Here is a 26,927-nt window from a genome sequence, read left to right as displayed (position 1 = left end):
TTACCTGGAAAAGCCTGCTTTGCCGCTGGGCAAACACTTGTGGGGGGCGGGGAGGGGCGCGAGAGGAGCGGGCCTGTTGGAGAGGGGCTCCTTCCAGCTGACTGCAGTGCGGACGGGACGAGCGCGCTCCCGGGGCCTCCGGACCGAGGTAAGGAGAAGGGGATTGGTTTAAGGGTCGGCCGGTAGTGGGTAGCTCAGTGGTCGGCTAAGCAGAACTTTTTCCCCCCAGTTGCCCGGCGCCGCACTGGCTGCGGGAGCAGCCTGTGGAGCCCCCTTTGGAGCGCGCCAGGCGCACCGACGCTCGGAGGGTGTGTGCGTGCGTCTGCTGGTCGCCGAGCGGAGGGTAGGCGGCGGGAGGGTGGGTGGGTCGCAGAGCCGCAGGAGGGTGATGGATGAGCAGAGGGGGTGGGCCGACAGGAGACAGTGACTACTTCGCCTAGCTACGTTTTCTCCCAGAGTGCTAAGCAAGAGTGTGTGTGTGTGTGTGTGTGTGTGTGTGTGCGCGCGCGCCAGCGCACGTCGATTCCAAAGTGGCAAAGAACAAATATGGCAACTTTCGTCCTAAGTTATTGCAATTTTGCAGCATCCTACCTTGGCTGTGTTTTTCCCTACCGGGTGACTACTGCTGAGGGGGGGGGGGTGAGGGAGGGGGGGAGATGGTCACACCGTTCTTGGACACAGTAGGGGAGGAAGGGGAGGCGGGGCAAGAGAGGCTTTGGAAGGGTGGCGCTGCCCTGGGAAGTAGGAAGGCACCCTCTCAAAGTCTGGATTTTGGGGATGCCGGAGGGGACCTAGAGGGAGAGAAGGAAGAGGGAAGGAGGGTGAACGCAGGAAAGAGATCTTCTCTGTCTTTCCACTGTAGTCTTCCTTCCTTCTACCCGCCCCCCCCCCCACCCGCCCCGCGCAGATGCTGGATTCTCGCGTCTGTAGGAGGCGGCGGTCTGTGAGGGGCTCGAGACTTGTTGTTCCTCCAATATTCTGCAGAATGGGTACGGAGTGGGGGGAGGGGCTGCAGCAATGAGAGGGCACATGAGGCGAGTGGTCTATTGGACACCAGTATCTAGACGGGTTTGGGGGAGGGTGAGAAGGGAGGATCTCCACCTTTCCTACTGAGCATTAGGAAGGGGGGGGGGAGATTACCATATTTATAGAAATAGGTTGACTAGGGTGGACTTCGAGTTTATTTTATATTTATTCATCTTTGCCTGTCATTTTCTGTCTGAATCTTCTGGCTTGGGTACCTTTGGGAGAGGTCGCGCTCTTGAACCCCGTTTGCCCAATATCTCGCGCCCCTCCCCTCACCTGGGCTGGAATGGGGGTCATGGCCAGCTTTTTTGCAACAACAATATTTTAACGTGTTCCAATCTGGGTTTTGTTGAATAATTAGAAATGGAAATATTTTTTTTCTCCCTCCCCCTTATGGAAAAAAAAAAAAAAGGAAGAAGAAAATGTGAGCTCTCTCCTGATTGGTGGGTGACGATTTTAGTCCGTACCAATGAGCTGGCAGCCTCGTCTGTATTTATTTAGTGCTCTGGGGGAGTTTTTCTCTTTACGCAGCGCCTGTAGTCACGGCTGGAACCTCGGCTGGGGGACTAGGAGGGACAAGAAGGGTTTCAGGGGGAATCCGAACTCTACCTGTTTAGAGATCCGCGACCTTGCAGCGGGGCTGGCGGAGCCCTGGATAGGGGAATGGGGGTGATAGGACAGACAGGCGGGGAGGCTCGAGTGTTAGAGCTACGGAGAGGGGTGGAGGCTGGGCGGCGGGATTCCTGGTCCCTCTCGGCGCTCCTCTTCTCGCTCTCCGCACACCTCGCTCGAGGCTGTGCCGGCTGAGTTGGGGGATCGCGGACGGTGTGGAGAAATGCAGGGATGGGTCGGGGGCGCGGAGAGGGGCGGGAGAAGGCGGACGGTGCGGGGTGGGAAGGCTGAGCCGCGTTGGAGCGCGCTGGGGAGACCCAGCCTGCTCGGCTCTGGGGTTCGGAGGCATCCTGGGCTGAAGGCGGCGGCGGCGGCGGCCCGAAGAAGCCGGCAGACTCTGCCCTTCGCGAATCTTTTTGCGGTCTGGGCTTGCTGTACATAACTCAATAGCCGGAAGCCCTTACCCCAAAAAGCATTCGCGGAGGGCGCACTCGTCGAGAAGACTGCAAGCGACCGCCGAAGCTCATACACCTTCCCGACGCGGCGCGGTCGGAGCCTTCCCCAGCCCTGTCCCCGTTTTCTAGGGAAGAATTCATTCTTTCCCTGCCGTCCTTCCAGCGCTCGCCGAGGCTTTGGTCACCCGCCTGTCCTTCGTGTGGGTCCCCCGCCCCCAACTTTTTAATGGACTTTGTATCACAGGGGGAAATTGGAGCAGGCGGTGTGCGTGTGTTTTCGGAGAAGTAGGAAGAAGCTAAAATACAATAAAAGTTTACAGAAGTTGTGTCTTCCCCCCTACCCCCGTCCACACCCCGAAAAACCCCATTCACTGGTCTTAGAGCCAAGTCAGTACCTGGAATATGCATCAGTTAAGGACATTTTCTGGTCACGTTGGACCCTATAGCTCCAACCGCACTGTGGGGGTGGGGAAACCCTTGAGGGAGGGGCAGGAGGCCTCGGGCATCCTCCGTCCTAGCCGGGGACCCCAAGGTGAGGCGAGCCGCGGTGACTTGGTGGCTCCGAAAAGAGGGGAAATCCAGGCATCGCCCGATCTCCGGAGTTCCTTTTTCCCCCCGGGCACCTGCTTCCAACCTAATTTAGGGCGTTTTGCAGCATCGGGTTCCCCCCACCCCATCTTGTCTTTTTCAAAACTAAGTAGCACCCAAGGGGGTAAAACAGTAAAAAAAAAAAAAAACTGCCCCCCCCCCATACACACAGAGAATGAGCTTTTAGAGACGAGGTTGCACCCGACTCTGCAGCCTAGAGTAGCAGCAGCAGCCCCATCCTGGCCTCTTGAGGCACCCTGTCCTGGGGAGGGAGGCAGAACTGCAGGATTGGGGACCGTCTGTGGTCCCCCTCCTCCTCCTCCACTCCTTGCAGTCGTGACCACTTTGGTTACAAGTGGTGCAATCAGGCCTTCGCCATGATCTGCGCCCCATGCCCTTCGCCTTAGGGACTGCTAGACGTCCTTAGGGACTGGACCAGAAGGACACACAGACACACGCAGGCATCCAGAGGGATGGTCAGGGGTAGAGGATGTGTCTAGGGATATGAGAGTCCAAGACCCGAGGGCTGCAAGGCTCCTCATTTTCGGGGAGGGCCTGAATCCCCCGCACCCCAACCACCACCACCATCCTTCCGCTCCCGGGTAGCTGGGCACCCAGACTCTCCCCTCTCTGGAGTAGAGAAAGGAGCACGGACCCGGGCACTGCTGGACAGAGTCAGCCTTTCTAGCTCAGCCTTCGAGAAAGCACCTAAGACGAGGACTCCAAGCTCTAGGGTTAAATCCGAGTCCCTCTCCCCAGATAAAGGAGATTTCTCCTCCCCGATTGCGTGTTCTGAAAGAGTAAAAGGGTCTCTACGATGTTCAAAGGAGATGGAGCAAAAGCAAAAGCTCTGGGTGGGTTTCCTCCCTGCCTCTCACGAGGGGCCGTCTGTGGAGCGATAGCTTCGCCGAGGGAGAGGCAAAAGAGCCACGTTAGATTAAAAATAGCTTCACCCTGGGTCCCTTCAGCTTTGCTTTTGTCTTTTGCTTCTTACTCCCCCCCCTCCCTTCCTTTCCCTAGCCAGAAAGCCCTCCTCTCTCCAAAAGCCTCATTCTCCACCAGATTTGGGAGAGAGGTGACCTAAGAGAAGTGAACTTGCACCGAAGGGGTTGAGCAACCACAGCGCAGGCGGCTGGGGGCTACCGTGCCGGGGGTCCCCTCCCTGTTCCCACGGAGGCTAGGTCTGGGGCCCGGGCTGCGGAGCCCAGGAGCACCCGGCCGCAGCCGGCGTCGTGCACGCCAGAGCGAGCCCTCGCCTCGCTTCGCCTCGGCCAGACAACTGTTGCTGCCTCCAAGAAGCTACTGCTGCTGCAGCCCAGCAGCTGGGGCGGCCGCACGCCGGGGCTGGGGCGCCCGCTTGCAATCCCTCCCGGGGGTGCGGGGGGGGAAGGGGCTTGCCGGGAGGGGTGTCTCACTCAGGGTGGGACCCCAGGCAAAGACCCTCTCCCCTTCCCCTTCACAATGAGTGAAAACCTATGGCTTTTTGTGCGTCTTTCCCTCCCTCCTCAGGGCGGTTGCGTCAGCCTGGGGCCAGTGGGAGCTGATCAAGCCCTTTCTCCCCATTTTGCCTTTGCTGGGGAAGGTCGGCAAAGGGGGGGGGGGCATCTCTTTGAACCTTCAAACTGCTAATGCACCCCTTTTGAAAAAAGCCACGTTGTCACTTAGTTAATCAAGGGCCTGATGGAAACTTCCAAGCATTTGCACCTGATGCCAACTCCTAGAGCCCTTATAGGGAAGGGAGACCCTTCCCCACCTCAGTCTGCTTCTCCCCCCGCCCCCCAATAGTGGAAAGTGTCCAGGAAGCTGCTGGGGCAACTTGGTCCTCCCAGGCCAGTCCACTAGCTTAGGTTTTGCCTGCGTTAGAAAACCAGGCTGCCTCCGGAGTAAGGAAGGGGCGAGGGCACCGCAGAGCCCCCTCCCCGCCACCTGCCCTCTAGTGGCTGCTGCATGCTGCCCCCTCGGGCCCACTTTGGCTGCTCCCTTCTGGGTCTTCTCCCATACCCAGCTGGAGCCAGCCTTCCTCCCTTTGTGCCTTTTCTCCCCTTCTATCCTCATTCCAAGACCTGTGGCTGCTCTGAGTCCCTCTGCCTTACCTGCCTTAGGCTGGAGAGACCAAGGAAGGGATGGAGTCAAACGTCCTGGGCACGCTCGCTTCGGTCTCAGACCAGGACCCTCTTCTCTGTCCCAGACACTTCTCAAACGGGGAGGCTTTGTGGGCACCTCTGAAAGGCTCTCCTGCATCAGCATCCCTGCCCTGTAGCCCTTGGCCCAGGTGTGCCTTTTTGCCCTTCCCCTACCCTTCAGCCTCCGCTCTCCTTGATTTCCTGCAAAATGACCCAGCCCCCAATCTGTCCATTCTCCTCTGAGCCAGCAGAGTAACTTACCCCTCTATTTGTCCTTTCAGGTGGTCAAACCTGTCCTGACACCCAAAGGTCTGCTTGAGGGGTGGCCACCGGAGGAAGGGGTCTCAGAGGTCACAGGAGCTGAAGGGTCCAGTCAAGTGAGCGCTGGCGTCCCAGGTGAGTGCAGATACCTCGGCCCACTGCCCTTGGCCTAGGCAGGCCCAAGGGCATCCACACACACTCCCCACTTGGGGATGAGACACAGGGATGCCAGGGATCCAACACTGAGGACCATCCTCAAAGGGCTTAGTCTTTGGCAAGGAAGGCACCCATCATAGACGACATAAGGAAAGACACAGTACCCCAGGAGTCAGGCCCCCTTCCTGTCTTATCCCCATCAGGAGCTGGGCCTTTGCGTTTGGAGGCTCCCAAGTCCCCATTACTAAGGGGGGCAGGCCTCACTCAGTGGGGCTCACAGTTTGCTCTCCACTCCCCACTTTTTGGGCTATTTCAGGCCTCTCAGGGGCCCAGGAGAGGTGCAGAGTTGGGTCATTTGCTGAGCTCAGTTTCTCTGAGGAAACGGAATCATTGAGTTATGTCTCCTTAAGTTCAGCATAGGATAGATGGAAGTTTTAGGTTATGGATTTTTTTTGAAGGGTAACACATTAAACTCAAAATACATTTACTTTTTCTATTAACCTGCAAAGTCCTTTGCTACAGAGCTTTTGTTTAGCTGCCTTTCTGAGCTTCAGTGTCATATTTGATTCTTGTTGGGGAATGCAGTCCAGAGCTTGGCAGAGAATTTTGAAACCCCAGCGTTGTTAGATTTATGAGGAAGGGAGAAACTGAGCTACCTGGCTAATCCTTGGATGTTCTGTGAGCAAAATGTAGAAAGCTGTTAGCAATCTTCAGGGAAACTTGAGGCTCATGGCAGAACTGAAGCACATTGCATGGAGGGCCTCCAGATCACCACAAAACAGACCTATTTGCTCTATTAATGAAATGACTGCTACGTAGATTTTGTGAAATGTCTACATTTTGAGAGTGGAACCCAAATAATAAATAAATTGGCTGGAATCATCTATAATCCCACCAAAGAAAGTGAAGGCAAGGTCTTAAATCATTGGCTGAGCCTCTCTTTTTAAAAATTTCCCCTTTGAACGTAAAATTCTGAAATTTTCATCATCTATCTTAGAGCAATAAGGTTGCTGTTCATTGCAATAAATTAACATCCCTCCCTCTTCCCTTTAATTGCTATCCCCATTGGAAGAGAAATCTAAGAAACTAATATGGGGGGGGGGGGCGGTGAGATCTTTTGTGTTTTGTTTTGTTTTGTTCTGGCTGAAGGGTAACCTCTTCTGATCATGTCTGAAAAACCTGTCAATGGGTTAAACCTCAAACTTAGATATAGTATGTAGTATGCCAAAGCTGGAAAGTGCTTTTTGAGGCTATATAAATTGAAACCTTTGTTTTACAAATCAAACAACAGAGGTTCAGAGAGGTTAAGTGATTCCATCAAGGTCACACAGCTGGGCCTCACTCAGACTCAGGTTGTTTATTGTCCCCTCTGGGTTCTTTCTTCCTCACTATATATTTTCTACCACTACCAAATAATACAGAGAATCCATAAAAAACAACCCAGAGCATTGTAACAGATTCCCTTCCAAAATGACCTGCATTTACAATGGGGGGCTGGGGGTTCAAAGAAGAGTTTACTGAAAGGATCTTCTGCAAGTAATTAGCATTCTGGGGGTGTCACTAGGTTAAGAAGAGCTCTCCTCCCTTGCCTCTGACATGTCCTAGACCTCAGAGTCTTCCTGTTGGCCTCAGTTTGCTGAGGGAATTGTTAGCACAAGAAATTTGCTGTGTCACAGAAGGCGTCCCTTGGTCTCTTTCAAAATCTCTCCTAGGAGCAGCTCTCTGAGGACGAGGCCCTCTCCCTATCTCTCTCCTCTGGGTGGCAGTTTGAGTCTCCCCTTCCTTGTCTGCTGGGTTTGACTGTGAACTGTTTGGAGGGTAGGAAGGCCTGCTTTGAATTCTCCACAATTTCCTAATTACTTTACAAGCAAGGAAAGCCCTCCAAAGGAGCTTTCAACCAAGCAGGCCTGCTCATAGGAAAGCTGCTTGGGCTGGCCAATTTTAAGCTTAAGATTTACTGCCACCTCCTACATCTAACTTCACTTACGTTAGCTTCACATATTCCCATCAATCACAGCCATTTCGATACCATGTTAATCAAGTCCTCCACACATAGGAATGGTAGCCATGCTGTGTGTGCTATCACAAACAAATTATTCTGGTGGCCTTTTCCATAGACCCTCCTGCTGTTCGCTCCCCACCTCCCCTTTGGGATATGCACTAGCTGGCAACTTATAACTAGGAAATAAGATGCATTTTTCTGCTTAAAAAGAAATGGTTTGGGAGAAAGAAAATGAAATGGAGTGAAAGATATGATTAAGTTAAAAGGCAAAAAAACACCAACTAGCAGTGGAAAGAGTTAAAACAGCAATACTACCAGTCCTGACTACTTAAGCTCATGACCTTGAAGAAGCAGTTATATCCTTTCTAGGACTCAATTTCTCCATCTATAAAATTAGATGTGTTAGAACTCAGACCCTTCAACCATCCATTTATTCAACAAACGTTGAATGTTTTTTTTTCAAAAAAATGTTTATTGAGTCCCTACTGTATATCAGGCCTTATTTTAGGCATTGGAGATATAAGTAAATTTACCTTCCTTTGACAACCTAATGAAACTATGGACCTTCTTCCCCGAAAAGCAAAACAAAAAAAAAAAAAAAAAAGAAAGAAAGAAAAAAAACCCCACAGATATTTTACATACAATTTCAGGGAGTTCATGACTTCCTTAGGCTCCATGAACCCCAAATTAACATTTTTTCATCTAGTTAATCTCTAAGGCCTATATTTTACAATATTAAAGTTTGAAGCTTAAGTTGCATCTTCAAATCTTGATTTCTAGCTATTCCTTTTTTTTTTCTCCCAGTAGCATTCTGTTGCATTTTCATCAAGCATTTTGCCCCCCGCCCCTTTTTTGGAGACCAAATACTTAAAACTTAGTTCATACTTAGCAAATGGCTAGAATAAATGTTAAACAGAAAACGAGTAACTGAAAGGCAAGGTGGGCCTCGAGCTGAGGGACAGAAGCAGATGAGAAGTTTTAATGACTAAGCTAGCCTGGTTCTGCGTGTTCTTGGCAAAGTCCAGGGGAAGTCACAGCTGGATGGGATAGGGGTTCCTTGAGAAGGAAAGGAATGGTGCATTTGTTGGATTGTTAGTTTGGTTGACTGTCCAGTTGGGTTGGCCCTGTTAGGACAGTAGACTGCTTCTACATAGCACAGCAGGGGGCTTTATGGCAGGCCAGTCAGGGAAGGAGAAATTGGAAGTCTTTAAGGCCCAAGATGGATACGGAGAGGTCACTGTGCAAAGGTTTCTTCCTAGTTCCCAGCCCTGCAGGGCCCTCCGAGTTCCTCCTGGCAATGAGAAAGGCCTCTGTCAGGGCAAACGGCATTTACTGACTATAGCACGGATCAATACTGATGTAAATTTTATTTTCAGGGGGAGCTAGATGTTCTTATTCCACACTCCCAGGGTGCACAGCCAGTGGAAGTCATAGCTGGGGGTTACCCTGGAAGTGAAAGGCCCAGATAAGGATCTGAATTTGCAAAGATTTTTGTAGTAGATTGTGGGAGGACAGGGTGAAGCATGTGTATTTCTACTTAAGTAAGAACACAGCAGATTGCTGCTGCTGAGACTGAAGTATAGAAAAGCCATCTAAATACAACTGGTTCTTTTTGTTTTCTCAATTTCCTCATCTGTAAAATGGGAATAATGACAGCAACCATAAGATTCTGGTGAGGATTAAGTGAGATTATACATAGAAAGTGCTTTGTACCTCATCAGTGCTCATAAATGTTAGTTATTGTCATTATTATCATTATTATTAATATTATTATTATTATTATTATTATGGGTGGTTTTTTTTTCCTGCTTGACACATATAGCAAGGTTTATACAAGGTTTAGATCACAGAATCTACAGTCATAGCGCCAGAGTTATTCCCTGAGTGACAGATTAAAGATAATCTTTTCTGGAAGCATCTGTCCATTTGCTCCATAGTCTGCCAGTACCCAGGATTACCCGGCTAGAGCAAATCGGAAGAGCAGAGGGGAAAATCTTTTTCTCTCCTTTATGCATCCCTGCACAAAGATTATCTCTTTGTAGTTTCATTTCCCTGTAATTCCTTCCTTTCAAGTTCTTTTAAAAATCTGTTGAATTTAATCACAATTGTTTTTGCAAATCACTCTGTACTTTTTTTTTTTTTAAGTTTTGATTAGGGGGAAAAGCAGTTCGCCTAAGAAACTTGCCATTTACTTTTTACTTTCAGCTTATATCCTAAATTTGCAGAGCTTAAGTGACTTCCTCCAAGGAAAGAATAAAGGAAAAATAGAAGGGCAAGAATAGATAACACTATTTGCTGTCATAAATGATATTTTCTCTTTCCTTTTCATACATACAGGGAGGGGCAAAAGTAGGTTTACATTGTGAGTATGTGAAATACAGAGTTTATTATTGTATTATTATTTATTAATGATTGTGTTATTTTCCATATGAACAACTGTAAACCTTCTTTTGCCCCACCCGTATTTTATCTTTGTTCTTTCCTTTTTCCAGATTCATTTTTCACTCACGGCCTTATAAATCTTTTCATCTTCTCTTACCCCCCAAAAAACAATCTTACTCTCCTCTTTTTGATGCACTTAACTTGTCCTATCTATCAGGCATTTCTTTTGTCTTGGCTGCAAATTGCAGGGGTGGTTATGGGGAGAATCTGATGTGGTCTCTATGTTTTCTGGGTTGCACTAGGAAAAAAGGGCCAGGACCACGCTTGTACCCTTGAACCTGTCTGGCACATTCAAAGACATTTCAAAGGGAAAGGAAGATACGGTTTTCTGTTTTTGTTTATTTATTTTTTATTGAAACTGGAGCCTTCTGCTCCGACTTTTTAACCCAGAGCCTACCCATTGCTTCTATTCAGTGATGTCTCTTTCTTTAAAACAAAACAAAACAAAACAAAACATAATAGAAAGCTCAGGAACATGTCAAACGCAGTCTATAAAGTGGCCCTTGCTATCTCTACTTTGTAGCCTTTTAAGGGGAGGGTAAGAGCAGCATAATTTGAGGAAGCAGTAACACCTCATGGCTGAGAAAGCCAGAGAGACCTCGTTTTACTCCCCAGTTCTGCTCTTTTCAGCTGCTTACCCTTGAGCAAATTCTTTCTCTGAATCAGTCTCCTCACCTGTAAAATGGGGATATTCAAGGACCTATTTCATAAGGCTGTTGGGAAGATGAAATGATATGTCAGTAAACTATTTCAGATATGTAGAATGGACTCAACTGATATGAACTGTTATTATTAAGACAGGTCCCTACAGACCCAGGACTAGAGATAGCCCTGGATGAGTTGGGAGAGTTGAAAATAGGAATAAGGAAGCAGAAAGGTTAAGTCACTAGGACTCAGAAGGTCAAAGATGAATCTAAAATCAAGGAGGGTCTGGATCATACCAAGATTTTCCAGATGCTGTGAATTGGTCAGGGAACTGGTCTGGAGCTGAACAAATACGTAGTGAGAACATGAGGGAGTTTGCTCAGGGCTGGTCATTCAACTTGTAATTATTTACATATACTGCATTGATCCCTTAAATATCTCAACAAGCAAATTAACCCTGTAAGGGAGTCATAACCCCAGGGTCAAATTGTCTTTAAGGCCAAATCTTACGTTAGTAGGAAAAAAAAAAAAGGCAAATACATTTTTTTTTTTTTTTTAAGTTAAGGGGACTCCTTTAACCTTTGAATTTGTGGCAAGAGCACTGGGTTGGGGATAAGAAAAAGAGCATAAAACCTACTTGCTAGAGGTGGGGGTTCTATGAACCAAAGTGAATTGTCCAGAAAATTCTTTTATTTCTCAGCCAATTGAAGGACAATGAGTAAATGGGCAGCCTATAAATTAATTAAAAAGGAAGAATGAATCAGATATAACCTCCAAACTTTATCCTTTAGATTTCCACCTTCTGAGCATTAACACCACATTTAATGAAATAATATTTACATAAAAGAGGACTTAGTGAATTTCCCCTTAGTGAATTTCCTTATGCCTAACTGTCTTTTTAATTTTAAAATACATGTATATGGTTAAGGGAGCACAGAAGTTGTCATTTATAATACAATTTTAAAAATAAAGAATTATTTTTTATTGATAGCTTCCAGAGTTAAATTTTGCTAATTAACATGTCAAAGAATTAAAATGAAAATGTTAAGGAAAAGAAAACATTTAGTCAGTAATACTAATCTAATATTTTCATGTATTTGCAGACTTATAAAAACTCTAATTCATAGATATTTCCCTCTCAAAGTTACCTTTTAGGAAGTTTATCCAGAAAAAAAAAAAACAAAAAACCCTGTTTCATAAGAAATAATTGCATTTCCATCATTTCCATACAAAGCGATCATGAAAACAAGTTGATATCTCTTTAAATAACAAACAAATACTTCAAAAATATAGATATAAGCTTCTTCTTTTAGGATGAGATTTTACTTTTGAATTTATTTTTCATGATGATTTAGAATTCTGAGCAAAGGGAAATCTTTTTTTTTTTTTAAAGGGGGAACCTTTCTAAATAAACTATACATTTTTTTTATGATTGAAAATCTTCTTTCTCAGTGAACTACCTCTCAGTTACTCTGAGATTTAACATGAAATTTTGTTCCTTTTTTTGTTTGTTTTCTGTAGAGTCTACAACACTAAAGATAATTTATCCCAGTAAATATTATCAGTTAACCAAAGTTCAATATCTAAGATATTTTATTTATGAATATAAAATATTTTTTTATGTGGCACAAAATAAATACAACTTCCTAGAGATATGTAATTTCATTAATATGGTTATTTTTGGGAGATGTGCTGTTTTCTTCTACTATTCATAATTCATTTCTTAATTTGAAAATAATATAGTTATAAATATAATTTTTAGTCAAAATATCTTTCCAGATACAATTTTAAACTGAAAGCACTTTTTTTTTTTACTAATATAAATTTTAGGAGTTTATGTTTTAGTACTTGGCTCATTTCCTATCTCTTTTCTTTCTGTATATGCTCAAGAATTATAAAATTTTAGATCTTATTATAACACATCAAAATAGATTGTTTTAATTATAGTAGTCATACTTATAAAAATTGATTATAAATAGGAACTGTTATTTATTTACTGTTTGCTTTTTGGCAAAAATATTTCTGTTGTGTTGTTTTCAATGTAGCAGAACCTTAAATAAGTTAGAGTAGTAGGTTCTGACAGTTGCTTCAGGAGTCATATTAGAGAATAATGAAATGGAGTTTATGGAAATCTCCAGGAATTATTATAATTCAAAAAATCATATATCCAAATAAAAATATGAAAACCCAGGTTACAGAATTGCTCTAAATTATATTTTTTTTCAAGATTTCACAAATTGTTTCTCATACCTTGCATCATGCCCACCAACCTGTTGCATTTAAATGTACTATGTGTGCCATAGAAAAGAGAATATGAAACACGAGGTGATTAAGACAGATGTCCATATACACAAGTTTTTTCATTCTTCCTGCTGCCTGGTAATATGCAACCTTATGGGGGGGGCATTATAGAGCTATCTTATATTAAATGGAGGTTTTTATGGTATTCAGAAAGGGAGGTTGATGCCTGTGAATTCTCCTTTCTCTTCAAGGGAGTCAGAATTCTATTTTTGATGCCATGTATACTTGGAGGCTAATATATATTTACTGAAAGTAGGGAAGGGAGGCTGTGATCTTAAAAGATCCTGAAAGGATGAGGGAGAAATATGACACCAGCTAGAAAGGGACTCGGAGGGGACAGGGTAAAGAGAGACACAGGGAGTTTATTCTAACACCTTAGCTGAGTGATGTCATCAAAACCCTGAAATTGCATACTGGACATCCGTCCACATGTTGGTAATTTCATTATGGTTATCTTTTTGTACACACATGCACATCTGCACACTTCTCACCTAGGAGATAGAAGTTAACCATTTGTCTCTGAAGGTATCCTAATGTTAAAACATAGTCATGCTGGCTGACTAGCATACTAGAAGATATGAATTCTTCTGAGTTTCATTTAAAATTAAAGTGGAGTCTACCACATAAATAAGCTAAATATTGACATTATTTTTGACATAGGGTAGCGTTGTTTTTTTTCAAAAGTAGGTTACTCTCACGTCTGAAATAAACCTAGCACCCTTTGTCTCCTTAAAAAGACTGACATGGATCTGTGCAGTTATCAGTGCCTGACTCCCAAGTCATACATCTTTAAACAAAATGTTAATCTCTAACCTTGAATATAGGGAAATCCCAATCATGATATAGAAAAGGCACTATCTGGAATGCTTTAGCATCAGAATCATGTGAAAAAATGACAATTGTCAAATTTCTAAATCCTGTGAGAAGAGAAAGAACACTGATTTCATTTTCTCTTTGTAAGCTACCTTGAGATCTGTAGCAGGAAAGCAATAGGTAATATAATTCGAACCTCCTGGTTACTATACTCTCATTATTACTTTGTCATTAAAACATTACTAATGAGCAAAAAGAAAATAATATGTATATAGTAGGATAATTAAAGAAATGAAAAGGAAAATAGAAAAAGTAAAGAAAAAATCCTGACCCCAGGAAATTAAATTTAGAGGACTATTTGAGGTAGGTTTAAACACATAATATAAATATCAAATGACATTTTTCTCTGTGCCCGTCTGCAGGAACACATATACATAAACTCAAAATTTATACACAAGAGGCATTTTGTAAATTGATATGTCAAGCTTATTTAAAACTTCACTGCTGTTAAATTTGCCCATTATATTTTGGTAAATATAGAAATCAGTATTCTCTGAAAGAGATTTCTTTTTTCCAAACTAGAATCAGTATTGAAAAGGGGGAAGGTCAGTTTCTCCTTCACCCTAATAATTGGATTAAGGGCTTTCTGAATCATAAAGATAGTTAAAATTTTTAAATCTTAATTACTCCATAATGATACAATCCCTGAAAAAGTAGTAATCATTTTTAAATACCCTGAATTAAAAAAAAATACAACTTGGGGAAAGGACCTTTCGGGAAAAAAATGCTAGCAATATATACAAAACCAAACAAAAAGGTTGAAAATATAGATTTGGGGGAAATGTTCTTTTGGGGGGAAATCTTTAGTAAGTAAAATACTTTTGAAAGGCATTCATTATAGTGGAAAAAATAAACTTTAAAAGGATACAAAAATATATGAGGAAGTTGAGTCTTAAAAATATTTCATTGATTTTTTTTTGCCCAAAATTCTATTAACTGATTTGTTTTTTTTCTTCTTTTTTAAAAAATTGTGTTGATTTCACAGCCTTGATCTCTCAACTGTGCCCCTCTTTGTAGACTGGCTTGGTTTGTCCTTCTCAGAGCTGAAAAACTAACTGTATTTAGCCGGAAGGTCCCTGCATCTCGCACGTTTTCATTAAAAATATACTATACTGGGGTATATACATTACTCCTTATTTCTTTTTTCCCTTTTCTTTCTGGATATATATTTTTTTCTTCACATCATACTAGCCCCACTATCCCCAAAAGTACCCCATCAAAAAAAAAATTTCTTGGTCTCCTTTTTTTTCTTTTATTTCTCCCCACCTCCTGCAGAATAAATACCTTTTACTTACAGCAAACGAATAGTATAGTCAGGGCCTTTTTTATTGGGACCACCATGGCATTTCTACATTTGAGATCCATTATTCTACAGCCCTGGGTAAAACAATCGTGGTGGAAATATCAGAACTGCACAAAGTAAATATTTGATATAAACAAAGGTGTGAGTTTGACCCTGACCCTAGCAGCCAAAGAGCCTGTTTATTCGTGGTTTCACTGACAGGGGAGGGGACAAAGGATTTCGGTACGTCTGGGAGGCAGAGATCCATGGTAGGCCCCACCAAAATCAGGCTGAACGTTCTCAAGGTTATGTTGCTTTTTGTATATGCACAGGCTTTATCTATAAACTGCATCTTTTCACCCTCCCTGAGGGGAGGTATATAGTCCAGTCTAGTTGATGGTTTTGAAAACAATAGTTGAATTCAGATCAACTGGTTATTAAGCAGTGAGTGATGTGCTTTCATTGATTATCTGACAAAATCAATTGTTACCTGCTTCCTCTCCCCCTGCAGACATTGAGGCAAACACTGTTGATTTATTTATTCATGTAGTCAACAAGCTCCTTCTGGATGATTAGTCAGATGTTAAATGTAAATGAAGAGAACTTATTTGTTAATGTTGATCATTGAACTCTATTGGTCTGTGGATTTTTTTTTTTATGAGATTCTTCACTGTAAGATTAACGTATTTAAAATTAATTGGTTTCCCAGTAACAACAATAACAACAACAAAAGTAAACTCTTGTGGGGAGTATCCAAGCGATGTTTTTACCATTTAGTTATCCATTTGGATAAATTTAAAAATTCCTTGAAAATATACTTTTATGGATTGACAGCTTTCCCACTCTCTCCCAGATGCGCCCACAGAGAAAACATTCACAGATCTATTGCCCTCTCTACATAATGTCCCATTCATTTTTGGTATTTACAGATTGGCCAATAAGTCAATTTCCAAGGCATTCAGTATAGGCTTATTCAACATAGAATTTTAGGATTTATGGAACTGAGAGACCCTTGAGATCATGCAGCCCAAATTCCCCAAACTCCCCATTTTATACAAGTTAAGACTGAGACAGAGTGAGGGGCAACTTTCTGGTTAAAGTCCACAGACAATTAGTGATGGAATTAGAACCATGAGTCTGATGAGGTCTGGCTCTGGGCAGAATAGAGATGAGATTTTCAGAATTCCTGGTTGAGGCAAAGAAAAATAAGCATAAGGGGGAAAAAAAGTTGTTCTTTTCTGGCTAGGGCATTTTTCTTTTTTCTTTTTCTTTTCTTTTTTTAAAATATATTTTATTGATTTTTTACAGAGAGGAAGGGAGAGAGATAGAGAGCTAGAAACATCAATGAGAGAGAAACATCGATCAGCTGCCTCCTGAACACCTCCTACTGGGGATGTGCCCGCAACCAAGGTACATGCCCTCGACCAGAATCGAACCTGGGACCCTTCAGTCGGCAGGCCGATGCTCCATCTACTGAGCCAAACCGGTTTCGGCTAGGGCATTTTTCTAACACAAACTTATCAAAGACTAAATATTTGTCACCCTTTCTCTAGGCGAGGTGTGGGGAACCTCTGGCCCGCCGGCCATAGAAGGCCCACAAAATCATTTGGCCTGGCCCTGCCATGGCATTAGGGGTGAGTTAATTAAATGTTTAACCAAATATAGCAGGCTAATTTTTAAGCTGATAATTTTGTATGACCCTTGGATGATGTTATAAATATCCAAATGATCCTTGGCAGAAAAAAGGTTCCCCACCCCTGCTCCAGGCCATCCAACCGAGTTGATCAGTCTAACCCTTTTTCTCATTTCTTCCAAGTCCCCTAGAGGAGACATAGTGATCTTTTTGTAGAGTAACACAATCAGCATTTATGAACACCTGAAATGTGTGAGCACTCTACTGCAAATTAGCAGCAGAAGGATACATTAGATGATGTCTATGAAAGTGCATGGTACCCACAGTAGATGTTCAATAAACATTCATTCACTTCCCACCTATAAGGACAGATGTCAGTCAAGACAGATTTAAACAGCATCTAATACAAGGCAAAAAAGAATGAAGTCCAAGTAAGGTAAAAACAAATTGCTATGGCACTGACAGGAAGGGATGCTAATTCTGATGGGAGTTCAGGGGGTTAGGGAGCATGTGAGCTATGTGCCTGGTAAGATGAGTAGGATTTTGATTGAAAGATCATGAGTAAAGGCATGTCTGGCAATGGGAACGTCGTAATAAAGGTCTGGAGTGGTGGTTGCCTGGTGTGTTCTGGAAATGTCAGATAATCTTTCAGATCACTGAGTGATTGCAATGATGAAGAGGAAAAGAAAACCACAAAGACAGGGGCCAGGTTGTAGAGGAAGTTGGAATGCAAAGGACTTTGTGCTAAATTTTGAAGGCATTACAGAGCCACTGAATGCTTTCAGCTAGGGGTTGATCTGTAGTTGAGAGTGGTTTGGAAGAGCAAGAAGATGGAAACGGAGTTTGCTCAGATTAGTTCTGGTCATTAGGGAAGACCTGATTTTTTGGTATTGCTTCAAATGAAGTCAAGACATCATGATGGTGCTTGATAGAAACTCAGTGGTGATGATACAGGGACATCAGAGCAGAGACCTGAGATGTCCCTGTATCATCACCCAATGAGGGTGTCACTATTAACTTGATTAGGAGCCTGGTGGTCTGAGTAGTTACGTGGGCCTTAGTTAGGCTTCCCTGTAGAATTCAGGGCTTCTAGAACCAGTCAATGCGCTCTAAGAAGCAGCCAAGTTACTGGGCATCCTTCTCTGTGTGTGTATCCCTCCTGGGAGGAAAAGGCTCATGGTCTTGGGTGAGAGAATCATGTCCAAATAGCCAGTATCTTCACCCAGAGTTTTATGTTATATGCTCCGGGGTCACTGATGTTGCTTTTGAACTGCATCTGCAGATTAGGTGGCACCTCCCTGCCCCCCACCCCCCCCCCCTGCCCCGCCAGTTTCTTGAGCTGGGCTCTTTTTCCCTCCAAACCTGGTCTCTGTGAAGTTGATTCGCTCGGTTCACATCCCCATTTCTGTTCATGCCAGCCCATGCCAGTTGGAAAAGTGTCTTTTCTGTGGGAACCAGATCTTTCTTCTATTTCACCCCACCCTGCAGCTCTTTTCCCTTCTTGTCTGTTTTCTTGCACCCTGTGCCCACCTATTTTCTTCTGCTGCTCCTTAGTACTCACATCATTGTCCCTAAGCCCTTTCCTCTCAGTCCTCTTGGCTTTAACTACCCTTCCTTTTGAATTTTTTAAATTTATGGATTTGAGAAACAAAGAGTGAGAGCGAGAGCGAGAGCGAGAGGGAGAGAGAGAGAGAGAGAGAGAGAGAGAGAGAGAGAGATTAATTTGTTGTTCCACTTATTTATGCATTCACTGGTTGTTCCTTGTATGTGCTCTGACATAACCTGGGCGATCAGGACAGTGCTCCAACCAACTGAGCTACCAGGCCATGGGAACTGCCCTTCCTTTTGAAACTTTTCTCATACATACATCTCAGGTCTCTGCTCTGATGTCCCTGCATCATGCCTTCAGAGTGAGGTGTGACAAGTTAGTCAAGGGTAACTAACCCCTTCTAGGTGTGCAGACAAGACTCAGACAGACTTCAGAACAATGTAGGATCACCAGGCGAGTAGGCTGTCTGTGTGTGTATGTGTGTGTAGAGGTGGGACTGTGATGTCCCACTGGTATAGGTATCTAGGAGGTATATGGGTCTGATTTCTAATATCACTTTAGACAATATATGGTTTATGAATTAAATGGATTTTTTGTTAGTAAATAGCACATATAATCTCCTTTTATTTTTGTAACTAGAGGCCTGGTGCACGAAATTTGTGCACGGGGCGGGGGTGTCCCTCAGCCCAGCCTGCACCCTCTCCAATCTGGGACCCCTCGGGGGATGTCTGACTGCAGTCGGACACCCCTCTCACAATCCAGGACTGCTGACTCCCAGCTGCTCACCTGCCTGCCTTCCTGACCCTAACTGCTTCTGCCTGCCAGCCTGATCACCCCCTATCCACTCCCCTGCCTGCCTGATTGATGCCTAACTGCTCCCCTGCCAGCCTGATTGCTCCTAACTGCCCTCTCCTGCAGGCCTGGTCACCCCTAACTGCCCTCTCCTACAGGCCTGGTCACCCCCAACTGCCTTCCCCTGCAGGCCTAGTCACCCCCAACTGCTCTCTCCTGCAGGCCTGGGTCCCCCCCAACTGCCCTTCCCTGCAGGCCTGGTCGCCCCCAACTTCCCTCCTCCGCCGGCCTGGTCACCCCTAACTGCCCTCCCCTTCAGGCTTGATCACCTCCAACTGCCCTCCCTTGCAGGCCTGGTCCCTCCCAACTGCCCTCCTCTGCTGGCCATCTTGTGGCGGCCAGCTTGTGTCCACATGGGGGCAACCATCTTGTGTGTTGGAGTGATGGTCAATTTGCATATTACTCTTTTATTAGATAGGATAGAGGCCTGGTGCACGGGTGGGGGCCAGCTGGTTTGCCCTGAAGGGTGTGCTGGATCAGGGTGGGGGTTCCCTTGGGGTGTGGGGCGACCTGGGCGAGGGGCCTGTGGTGGTTTGCAGGCCAGCCACGCCCCCCGGTGACCCAAGCGGAGGCCCTGGTATCTCGGATTTATTTATCTTCTATAATTGAAACTTTGTAGCCTTGAGCGGAGGCCTGGGCTGGCCAGGGTGTGCAGGAAGCTTGGCTTCCTCCATCGCCGGGGAAACCCAAGCCTCCTGCTCACTCCATGGCCGCAACCATCTTGGTTGGGTTAATTTGCATACTCACTCTTGATTGGCTGGTGGGCGTGGCTGGTGGGTATAGCAGAGGTACAGTCAATTTGCATATTACTCTTTTATTAGATAGGATATTACTAGGGGCCCGGTGCACAAAATTCATGGACGGGGGGGTTGGGGGAAGAGGGTCCCCTCAGCCCAGCCTCTCCAATCCGGGACATCCCTCTCACAATCCTGGACCGCTGGTCCTAACCACTCACCTGCCTGCCTGTCTGATCATCCCTAACAGCCCCCCTGCCAGCCTGATCACCCTTAACTGCCTCTGCCTGCTGGCCTGATCGCCACCAACTGCCCCCCACAGCTGGCCTGGTTGCCTCCAACTGCCCCCCCTGCCAGCCTGGTCACCCCACGCAGACTGCTGCTCGGTCGTTTGGTCGCCCCTCACCAACCCCCCTGCAGGCCTGGTCACCCCACGCAACCTGCTGCTTGGTCATTTGGTCGCCCCTCACTAACCCTCCTGCTGACCTGGTCACCCCACACAGCCTGCTGCTCAGTTGTTTGGTAGTCCCTCACTAACCCCCCTGCCGGCCTAGTTGCCCCACGCAGTGTGTTCAGTCGTCCGTTCAGTTGCGATGGTCACTTAAGCTTTTATATAGATAGATTTCTCTGCTCATCTATGCATCTATCCACTAATTTTTATATCTGGATATCTGGCTAAAAATTACTTGCAATGCTGTTCGCCTAATGGTAATGATGGCTATTTCTAGATAGTAGGACTTAGTGTGATTTTTCTAAAACCTTTCTTTTCGATGCCTTTATGCACTGCTTAAATTCTTAATAGGAAATCAGAATACCAGAATGGGATGAATGTTGGCTCAGATCACAGCAGCCTATGTGTCCCTTAGTACTTAATCTTTTTCTTTTTCTGTTTGCTTTTTACCATTATAACAGAGGAAGAGATTGTATTTTATTTTTTCACATGGATAACACATTTGTTTATTTGATTAAACAAAAATAAAGTAAGCTGCATAGGAATAATTTTAAAGTCCAAAGAGACACCAACTTTTCTTCAGGCTGCAGTAGCTGGCGCGGCATCTCCTTGCCACCTTCTCCAGCCTTCTCGATGGACCACAGGATACATTCAGAAGCCCATTAGGTAACACAGGCGTTTTTGAACACTTTTCCATTGGCTCTTCACCTGCTCAATGCCTGTTGTGCCTGTGACCAGTATAACATTTAAGATTTAAAAAGTAAAAATCCACAGGGGGTGGGGCAAGGGGAACCCATCCCAAACAAAAACCCGCTTTAACGGTTGGAGAGAAAACCTTTGCTTCCCCATGCTCCACTTAATTGATGGGGCCTGCTCCACCACCACCATGCCCATTTCAAACAGTGTCCAGAGGTGGTCAGCACCCCAGGTGGATTTTGTGGCCCGGAGAGTTATTCTGGGTGTGCATATTCCTTACTTCATGTCTGCTTTGGAAATTTAATAAAATAAAATAAAATACTAAGCCTAACATCAGGCTACATGCCCATGTTATTTTCTCCAATTCTGCATTTACATTTCTCACAAAAAAATAAAAATAAAAAACTCAACTGAGTCATGTTCTACACGTAAAAATTAAAGCATTTTTCTGACCAGGCATGACAGCTAATGAACAGTATTAAATAAGGTTCATAAAAAAAATACAACCTAACAACATGCTACTTAAAAACAACATCCCTTACCCACCCAACCTCTCACCTGCACTGACTCAGAGAAGACTTTAAAAGTCCCATCCAGCATTTCAAATCCATGATTATAACTTTATTTCTTTACAAAAAAAAAATCATTTGTTTTTGCTTTTGAAGAGAGCTTAAACTTTTAAAAAATACTTTGTGATTTAAAAAATTTTATAAGCACAGAAGAATAGAACAGTAGATGGATGGATGGAGGATGGATGGAGATAGATACTCAATATATTATTATGTATGGCCAAAACCGGTTTGGCTCAGTGGATAGAGCATCGGCCTGCAGACTGAAAGGTCCTGGGTTCGATTCCGGTCAAGGGCAGGTACCTTGGTTGCGGGCACATCCCCAGTGGGAGGTGTGCAGGAGGCAGCTGATCGATGTTCCTCTCTCATCGATGTTTCTAGCTCTCTATCCCTCTCCCTTCCTCTCTGTAAAATATCAATAAAATGTATTTTTTTTAAAAAAAAGATATTATTATGTACAAAATGAGATCATACTGCTACTTTTAAACAAAACGAATACATTTTGTTTTACTCAAACTAGGAGAAGAAACAGGAATTGAAGGAATTATTAACTTCAAAAAAACATTTTTTTATTAAGAGAAATATCATTTCTTAAAATATCTCTTCTAATTTTAAGAAGAGATTATGAAGTACCTTAATAGGTTGTAGGCATATTTTTTACCCTAAATGATTCCATTTTAGGCAGTATTGATTTATTCCCTGCCATGCAAGCACTCTTTTTATTCCTCCCACTCCTTCTCCCTTATTTTGATTTTTATTGTTATATCACTTACATTATTTTGTTATTGTTATTTAGCTACATTATTATTTGTATATGATCAAGTTTTGTATTATTTCTGTACCCATAAGTCATAGCTATTGTCGAATATGTGTTTTTCATTATACATATATTTTAACCACAGCTTTTCCTTCCTTGAATTCTTTATTTTGATTTATTGTTTAATTGGCTGGATTTCATTATAAACATTTCTTCTTCTGAATAATTCATTGGTACTGTTTCATTGAATTCTTTAATATGTTGCCTTTATATTTGAATAAGCATACTATTCTTGGGTCACACTTTATTTCTAAAGAACTATGTGGTTATTTCTCCATACTTTCTGGCATTGAGTATTATTGTGAAGAAGGCTGTCAGCATGATTATTTCCCATTGTAGGTGATTTATATTTTCTGACTGAATGTTTTAAAAGTTGTTTTTTAAAATCCTTGATGTTATGTTTTTGCATTGTGAGTTTTACATTCAATTTTTCTAGAACCCAGCATGTGCTTTTCAGATGTAGTTCTACCTGGCTTAATATTATTAGCTGTAAGACCTTATCAAGTTGTTTAATCTCTTTATACCTCAGTTTCTTTACCTGTGAAATGTAAATAATTATATCTACCTCATAGAACCATTGAGATAACTGGATATAATATATGTAAAGTGTGTAGAACAGTGTCTGACACATAATAAGCCCTATTTTAAAGGTTGCTATTTTTTTAGGGAAATTTTCTTGTGTTAGATCTTTCCATACTTTTTCCTGTTTTATCTGATGAATTTGCTGCATCATCATCATTATTATTATTATTATCATTGATCAATTTTATCCTCCATGTCTATTGGCTTCTTCGTGATATGCTCTCCTTGACATGCCTTGTCTTTTCAGTATGGGTAACTTTGATTTTTTGAATCCTTTATTCTGTAAGTATAATTTATTTTTAGCTGTGTGTATTCTATCCTTTCGTATTTTTATTTATCTATTCTTTTTTTAATGCTATTGTTTTGGCATCCATTGTTTCCTTAGATCTGCTATTTCTTTTTCCATTTCTTATGAACTCATGTTTTTAATTGTTTTTTTATTTAAATGCAAGATAAAGGGTTTTTCTTCTCTTTCTTGTGTTATATTTTCTAGGCTGGCTATTTGTGTGTCTTCTGCATGCTGGGTGTGTGCATGTGTATGTCTCATATATACTTGCATTGGTGCCATTCCCTTTCTTTTTTTAAATTGAGATATAATTGACATATAACATTATATTAGTTTTATATACTTATTTGATGCTGTGTATTATTTCTTTTTATCTTGCACTTATATACCCACATTATATTTTCTATCTATTTATTCTTATAATGTTAGTGATGTCTTGACTATCATCTCACAGTATCATTTGTTTTTCCTTAGGGTCCTGCCCTTTAAGAGCTATGCAGATTTTTCTATAGCCTGAGAACAAAGAGGCAGGGAGGACCCCCTGAGGCAGGCTTTGTTCGAGAGCTTGGGCTCTACGCCCCCATCGGAGGCTTTGTTAGTTGTTCTGTACCAGAGATCACACCATCTGGTTTGGGAGTGGATCTCCTGTGGATGGCTAGATACCCTCTCTCTGTCCACTCACCACGTAGCTCTGGAGCTCCCCTTTGCCAGAGGCAGCCTCCTGTCTACTTCCTCTGCTTCTCTCCGACAGCTGTTTGCAGCTGTTTCCACTACTTCCCAGTGAAGAAGAAAAACACTAGGATATCCTCAGTTTGCTTCTCTCCAGGTTTGGAATTTTAAGTGAGAATTCTCATGACTGGCTGGACTGATCACTGAAATGTTTGAGAAGTCAGGATGCAGTTGGGAGACTCGCCATTTTGTGGTCCAACTCCACCCCCAAATTGATGTATTTTTTTTAGCCAGGACTTTCTGAGCCTTTGCTTATAGTATTGGCTTTGCCCCTGTCTTTGTAGATAGTAGAGAGCTTTGTTGTTATCTCATTAAGTACTGGGGAAGGGATTTCTGTGAGACTCTTCCTCTCGCCCAGAGTCTTTTTCTGGGCTTCACTTCTGTCTGTCTTGCTTCAGTCTCTCAGGAATACTGGGGTGGGCAAAAGTAGGTCTACAGTTGTTTGCATGGAAAATAATACAATAATCTTATCTAATAAAGAGGTAATATGCAAATTGACCATCACTCCAACACACAGGATGGCCGCTCCCATGTGGTCAAAGATGGCCACCCCCATGTGGACACAAGATGGCCGCCACAAGATGGCCGGCAGGGGAAGGCAGTTGTGGGCGATCAGGCCAGCAGGGGAGAGCAGTTGGGAGGGACCAGGCCTGCAGGGGAGGGCAGTTGGGTGGGGACCAGGCCTGCAGGGGAGGGCAGTTGGGGATGACCAGGCCTGTAGGGGAGGGCAGTTGGTGGGGACCAGGCCTGCAGGGGAGGGCAGTTGGTGGGGACCAGGCCCACAGGGGAGAGCATTTGGGGGGGACCAGGCCTGCAGGGGAGGGCAGTTAGGGGTGACCAGGATGGCAAGGGAGGGCAGTTAGGGGTACTGGGCCAGCAGGGGAGGGAAGTTAGGGGCAATTGGGCTGGCAGGGGAGCAGTTAGGCGTTGATCAGGCTGGCAGGGGAATGGTTAGGGGTGATCAGGCTGGCAGGCAGGCAGGTGAGCGGTTGGGAGCCAGCAGTCCTGGATTGTGAGAGGCTTGTCTAACTGCCCATTTATGGACATACTTCGAGGGGTCCCAGATTGGAGAGGGTGCAGGCTGGGCTGAGGGACACCCCCCGCCCCCATGCACGAATTTCGTGCACCGGGCCTCTAGTTAGTAAATAATAATACAAGAATAAACTCTGTATTTATTGTACTCACAACTGTAAACCCACTTTTGGCAACCCCAAAAGGGGCTGATAGCACATTTAAAAAACTGTGATGGAATTATATTTAGTCACAAAATTAATACATGTCCATTGTTACCAATTCAATAATAAAAGCATGTATACTAGTAAACACAAAGTGCTTGCAGCAGTGCCTGGCACATAGTAGTATCCTGTACACTTTTGTTTCATAAATAAGCAAATGAATGAATAACAGGCCTCTGGTGTTTTTGTTTTGAAAAGCATTTATACCATTGTCTTTGGCAGCTCAGGTTTAGCAGTAACAGGTTCATGCTGATGACTAGGCCTTCAAGATGAAATGGTCCTCTGAAGATGAGAGGAACGTATGCACATTTTTTTTTTAATATATTTTATTGATATTTTACAGAGAGGAAAGGAGAGGGATAGAAAGCTAGAAACATCGATCAGCTGCCTCCTGCACACCTCCCACTGGGGTTGTGCCCGCAACCAAGGTACATGCCCTTGACCGGAATCGAACCCGGGACCCTTCAGTCCACAGGCCGACGCTCTATCCACTGAGCCAAACTGGTTTCGGCTGCACATTTTTTTTTAGCTCATCAATATTTCTTTTTTTTAAATTGACATATAATTGACTTATAATATTTTATTAGTTTCAGTTGTACAACATGATTTGATAGATGTATATATTGTGAAATGATTACCACAGTAACCATCATCATTACACATAGTTACACTTTTTGAGTGTGATGAGAATTTTTAAGATCTACTCTCCTAACAACTTCCAATACACTATTATTAACTATAGTCACCATACTGTACATCCCCAGGACTTGTTTTATTTATTTTTATTTTTTTTAATTTCTTTATTGATTAAGTTATTACATATGTGTCCTTATCCCCCCATTATCTCCCCATCCTCCCCCCATTCATGACCTCACCCCCCTGTTGTCTGTGTCCATTGGTTAGGCCTATATCATGCATACAAGACCTTTGGTTGATCTCTCCCCCTAGCCCCACCTCCCCTACCTTCCCTCTGAGGTTTGACAGTCTGATCTATGTTTCTCTGTCTCTGGATCTGTTTTTGTTCATCAGTTTATGTTGTCCATTATATTCCACAAATGAGTGAGATCATGTGATATTTATCTTTCTCTGACTGGCTTATTTCACTTAGCATAATGCTCTCCAGTTCCATCCATGCTGTTGCAAATGGTAAGAACTCCTTTTTTACCGCAGCATAGTATTCCATTGTGTAGATGTACCACAGTTTTTTAATCCACTCATCTACTGATGGGCACTTAGGCTGTTTCCAAATCTTAGCTATTGTAAATTGTGCTGCTATGAACATAGAGGTGCATATATCCTTTCTAATTGGTGTTTCTAGTTTCTTGGGATATATTCCTAGAAGTGGGATCACTGGGTCAAATGGGAGTTCCATTTTTGGTTTTTTGAGGAAACTCTATACCAGGGGTGGGCAAACTTTTTGACTCGAGGGCCACAATGGGTTCTTAAACTGGACTGGAGGGCCAGAACAAAAGCATGGATGGAGTGTTTGTGTGAACTAATATAAATTCAAAGTAAAGGAGCGGAGGGGAGAGCAAGAGAACCCTCTGCTCTTTCGGCTCCGCAGGCCGGATAGAACAGCCGAACGGGCCGGATCCAGCCCACGGGCCGTAGTTTGCCCACGGCTGCTCTATACTGTTCTCCACGGTGGCTGCACCAGTCTGCATTCCCACCAGCAGTGCATGAGGGTTCCTTTTTCTCCATATCCTCACCAGCACTTGTCATTTGTTGATTTGTTGATGATAGCCATTCTGACAGGTGTGAGATGGCACCTCATTATTGTTTTGATTTGCATCTCTCAGATGATTAGTGACTTTGAGCATGTTTTCATATGTCTCTTGGCTTTCCTTCTGTCTTCTTTAGAAAAGTATCTATTTAGGTCCGTTGCCCATTTTTTGATTGGATTGTTTAACTTCCTTTTGTTAAGTTGTATGAGTTCCCTGTAAATGTTGGAGATTAAACCCTTATCAGTGATAGCATTGGCAAATATGTTCTCCCATGCAGTGGGCTTTCTTGTTGTTTTGTTGATGG

General features: G+C 43.8%; 1 long non-coding RNA gene across 1 annotated transcript in view; it reads left to right on the top strand.

Annotated features, from left to right (window-relative positions):
* The first annotated feature begins 14 nt into the window (after positions 1-14).
* Positions 15-26,927, top strand: part of LOC308233981 — a 43,340-nt gene continuing 16,427 nt past the window's right edge. Inside the window, exons 1-2 of the long non-coding RNA XR_013959018.1 lie at positions 15-148; positions 5,086-5,200. This is a non-coding gene — a long non-coding RNA (uncharacterized lncRNA). The remainder of the gene's footprint in view (positions 149-5,085; positions 5,201-26,927) is intronic.

This window comes from Plecotus auritus (assembly GCF_963455305.1).
Source record: "Plecotus auritus genome assembly, chromosome: 9".
NCBI lineage: Eukaryota > Metazoa > Chordata > Mammalia > Chiroptera > Vespertilionidae > Plecotus > Plecotus auritus.
The sequence above is the reverse complement of the archived record's forward strand: the minus strand, read 5'-3'. Positions and strand labels throughout refer to the sequence as shown.